The sequence below is a fragment of the Mustela nivalis genome (assembly GCF_964662115.1).
Source record: "Mustela nivalis genome assembly, chromosome: 7".
Classification (NCBI taxonomy): Eukaryota; Metazoa; Chordata; class Mammalia; order Carnivora; family Mustelidae; genus Mustela; species Mustela nivalis.
The window spans coordinates 136,498,001-136,502,994 of record NC_139026.1 but is presented as its reverse complement, the minus strand read 5'-3'; the positions used below and the strand labels follow the sequence as shown (position 1 = coordinate 136,502,994).

The 4,994-nt window shown below is 44.0% G+C and overlaps 1 long non-coding RNA gene across 1 annotated transcript; it reads right to left on the bottom strand.

Annotated features, from left to right (window-relative positions):
- Nucleotides 1-2,389: 2,389 nt before the first annotated feature.
- On the bottom strand, nt 2,390-4,525 carry LOC309869562. The gene is made up of 3 exons (XR_014314266.1): nt 4,468-4,525; nt 3,735-3,827; nt 2,390-3,361 (listed from the first exon to the last, which is right to left on the bottom strand). It is a non-coding gene; the product is annotated as an uncharacterized lncRNA (long non-coding RNA).
- Nucleotides 4,526-4,994: the final 469 nt, after the last annotated feature.

The following is a 4,994-nucleotide window of genomic DNA, read 5'->3' as shown; positions in this document are numbered from 1 at the left end:
ATGGAGATGCTCTTTTCCTGGGTAATCAAATAGGTTGGATCCCCCACTCATTCTGCCTAGCACACAATACAGATCGCTCTTTATACCTTCATGCCGATCTCAAATCAAAGTTCTAGAGTCAGAGAACCTTCGCTTAATCCCTCCATGTCAGAGGTGTATGGCACTGACCCTCAGTTTCCACCTTGAGATAGAAGGTTAGCACTGACCTGTAGGCATTATCAGGAAGATACATTATGCTGAGGCCATAAAGTGCTTGGTACACGCTGTGGGTTTCATAAAGAATTGTTTGTCCCCGGTGCCATATTGGAAATTGCCTCAGGAGAAGCTCATTGTGTGTGGTTGTCCTTGGCTCACCTGTATTCCAGGAGAGACAGATCCTAAAAAGGTAACGCCTGGTTTCCTTGTGTCTAAATGCTATCATGAAGAGGAGCCCCATTTCTTATTGGACTTGGGCAATCACGTAATCATGCCACATTGCCTACATTCTGACGGGATACCCCACCCATGCCAGGCCCTGTGGGGTGCGGGTTGGGTGCTGCAGGAAACAGATTCTCATGATCCTTCCTTAACACTGTAATGGCCGCCCCAACAACACGGTGTGAGGATTTCGTTCCTAAGTGTATCCCTATATCCTAAATAATCAGACTTAACTGAATGTGTTATACTTAAGTTTTACTTCTTATTGGCGAGCTAATCTAATCTTCACTTTAGAAATGAGTTTGCCTGGAGTCTTCCTCTTTTCAGTTTTTCTTCCATGACACGCTGTTATGGAAGTGCCCTATTTATGTCCCAACCCAGTCAGCCCCATTTTGACCATTAAGTCCACATATATTTATTGAGCATCTGCTACATGCCTACAGGTATTCTGCTAGGTATTGGGGACAAGTTCCTGCGGGCTTGCTTGCATTTTATTTATTTTTTTTAAGATTTTATTTATTCATTTGACAGACAGAGATCACAAGTAGGCAGAGAGGCAGGCAGAGTGTGTGTGTTGGGGGTTGGGGGGAAGCAGGCTCCCCGCTGAGCAGAGAGCCTGATGCGGGGCTCGATCCCAGGACCCTGGGATCATGACCTGAGCTGAAGGCAGAGGCTTTAACCCACTGAGCCACCCAGGCGCCCCTTGCTTGCATTTTAGAGTGAGAAACAAAAAGACAAATAGCTTCCGATCTGCTAGGAAGAAAAACACCAGGGTTGAGAGAGGATGAGTTAAGATTCAATGAGAAAAAAAAAAAAAAAAAAAAAAAAAGATGCAACGAGCAGTGAATGCATCTCAGAGGGAGACATTCAAGCAGAAACCTAACCAAACTCCCCTTTCAGGGGAGTACTCAGTAGAGGGTACTCAGCAAAATTTCCCTTTTAAACCCAGCCTAAGCCTAATAGCCCAAGCAGTGGACTTCTGACATAGTACCCTTAACCCAGCAAGGATCTGGTTGCTATTTCCATTTTTTACACCCACATACAAATACACACTCCTGGGTACATTTTGTTTTTCTGTTAAACCTTGAGTCGGTCTATCTCTGAGATGATATTTTATAACACAAGATAAATGTCAGTTAGGGCCCAGGACTGCTAAACGTCAAATCTTTCCAAACACCCATTTCTGGAAAATATAAATCACCTCCATTTGCTTCGGTGATGGATGTGAACATGGCAAGAGTTCCTCCTTTACCTCATGCTCAGTAATCTACAGCAACGTCTCCACCGCCTTTACATTTTCTGTAACTCTAGGCAGGTTTTCGAGACTGTGGAAAGCTCCCTAAATCATGGAGATGCTCCTTCCCTGCTTGCGAGTGATTTGTCCAAGATTTCCCCCAAATGGCTGGGCCAGGAGAACAGGACCCTCCCAGCTCAGTGTGGCTCTGAGAAGGGAGCCAGAGAGCAAACCTCCAGAAGGTTTTTGTCTGCAGTTGGATTCCATCCCACCAGAAGGGCTATGGTGGGAAGAGGGTGTCCCACCCAGGATTACAGATAAGACCACAGTGCCAAATCCTAGAAGAGGAGCTTTCCATCAGGAGCTGTGCTGGGAGATTAGGCAGATTTTTTTCTATCAAGTCAGTGAGTGAAGGAAAGAGCCAATAAAAATTATATTACTAGGGCGTCTTCTTGTCTTCTTGCTATTAGTCCATTTATTCCATGGAAATTGTTACCTTTAGGGTGATTATGCGCACACACTGACATAATGGTGACCACACCTACCTATGAAACATTATCGCCTTGTATCCGTGCTTTGAAAAGACCAGCCAAATTTGTGGAAGGCCCTTGTGTACGGAGAAACTATTGTCTTGGGGAATTTTTAAATTACTTGACTTTCCCGCAGGGAAAAGAGAAGCTGGCCTTCTGTGCTCTGACGTTGTGTGAAAGGAAAAGATACAGCTAATTTTATTGCAATATTAGATTATCTGGGGATTGTTTATTTTCCATGGCTTCTCCAATAAGTCATAAAAGATCTGGAATCCTGGTTTGCATCGAGTGTGTCCGTTTTCAATTCCTAGGCTGTCCATAGTCTGTGGCTGGTGTCTTTGCAGACGTTTGCATGGGAAGTGGTTGTTGTATTTTACCCTAAATGGACTTGGGACATTCCAAACGAGGACCAAGAACTTTCCCAGGATGTTTCAGTAATCGGTGCATGTGACGTCATCAATGATCTGGGCGTTTGATTTGATCTTCAGTTCTCTCCAGCCCCCAAATACCAAATCCCCTTCTTGCAACACACAGTCAAGTTTTAATGGGCTTGTTCTGCTGCCATATCTAAGACGAGGATCAGGTTTGATATTCAAAACAAGGTTTAAATTACCATAATTCCTAGAGAAGGACTAAGGCCATTAAAAGTTGAACCAGGACTTCTGTCACCGCAAAGGGCAGATGGTTTTTAGGTTGTCTTTCGCCCCCCTCCGGACAACATGCTACCAACATGGTCATTGGAACACGGTTTATTTGGCTAGAGCTGGAACAGTATTGACTCATTCCTTGAAACATAAAAACGCTGAGTTTTGGGGAGGCTGGGCACAGGAAACCTGACATTTGGTGGCCTTTTGACTCTGGGTCACAACTGCTTAAACTTCACCGGCGAATTTCCCTGTGGTGTGTGGGTAAAGCTCACGGTTCCACTGATTCTGGGCTGCTGTAGGCTTGCATGGTCACGTGAGGGCATTCATCGGAGCCGGGGATCCCCCTTGAGGAGCCTGAGACAGCCTGAGGTTTAGAGCCTTGGCAGTCTCTCTCATTTCTCTGGTTCTCAGCAGCCTCCTCTGTAAATTCTAGACGATAAAACTCTTGCCAAACAGGGAGGTTGTGATTATTAGATCAGACATTATAATACCATTCCTTTCCTTCTTTCCTTCCTTCCTCCATTTGGAGGTACCTTTGAAGGAGATTTAAAAAAGAAAAATCTAGCATTAGAAAACAGATGGGTACCCAAAAAAGTGTTATTAAATCATACTTCGGTATTAAATATATACAGACATTTATATGTATTACATATGTATGTATAAGTATATATCATGTATTATATATTATTATATATTACATGTAATATATTTATATGTGTAGATATCTATATTGTATATTACATATTACATACATATAACTTTGCTCCCAGTTTCTTATTGACTCTTCCCCGTGCTCCCATAGTGTGGACACTACAATCACCACATTTTACAGATGAAAAACTTGAGGTTCAAACAAGTTCATCAACTTGCCAGAAGTCTTAACTTCTGATCACCAGCTGGATCCACCTGAAGCCAGATTAGTCTCATTTCCAAGTTTACCTTCTTTCTACAGGTCCAAATTCGAGTAGGTAAAGGCAGATGGTTTACTCCAATCAAAATCTAAAAAAGAAGCAAAGGCGGACAGTACAGATCAGTGGTTCTCAAATCTCAACGAATCTAGGAGAAACATGGAATGCTTTATTAAAACGAAGAGCCTCCCCACGCAACCCCAGAGCTTCTGACTCAGCAGTTGGAAGGCAGGGCCTAGGAATCTGCATTTTTCTCGAACACCATTTCCCCAGCCCCCTCCCCAAAGGTGTTGGATTTCAGTTGTCCCAGCTTCTCAGTTTAAGAAACAGGAGTGAAAACTCTATTTACTAATGTCTCCCTTCATCTTACTTCCATGACACAAAAATAGGATACACCAAAGCTACAGGGGGCTCTGTGGGAACGGTGCTGGTCTAGGACAGGAGGCCCAGGGCCAAGTCATCTGTCTGAGCGCTCGCCACTCGCGGGTGCTGCTGAGTATCAGGGGTCATTTCTGCCCTGTGGCCACCATCATGCCATAGACTTTTGGATTTCTCTTTTTTTTTTTTTTTTCCAGAACACTGTGGAAGAAGGTTTATTCACTTGAACTCTGGAAGATCTCATCATCTACAGCATCCCCGTTCATTCCAGGAAATCTGAAACAAGGCTGACCTTTTGCCTGAGTCAAAAATATCGCAGGACTCGCCTGGAGGCTGGGCTTCTTCTGACTTACCTGAGCTCACCTGAACAGCCACAGACACTTCTCTCAGAAGGAATGGTTTAAAACACAAGTTCTAGTGGTCTGCTTCTTCCTGGAAGAGCCAACGGAAACCAACCTTCAGTGGCCTTCCAACTCCAGCTACATTAGAAGCCCCTGGAAGCGTCAGTTCAGACAGACTGCTGCCCCCTCCCCAAACTCAGACTCAGACTGAGTAGGTCTGGAGTAGGAATCAGGAATGTGCATTTCCCAGGGATGCTGATGCTACTGCTCTGAAAAGAACACTCAGAAAACCATTACCTTAGCATTAATTGTGCATCAAATTCAAGACCTTGAAACTCCCACAGAGGTGAGGAAATACCAGTCTTTGGCCTTGTTCTAGCTTAGGTAGAAAAAGGCTGACCCAGTTAACTTCTGTTAACTACATTTCTATAAAAGTGGTAGAAGAATTCATGATAAGGTTTCTAAGTGTGTTCAGATGAGGATAGAAAATGAGTGTCTGGGTGGGTCAGTCAGTTAAGTGTCTTCCTTTGGCTCAGGTC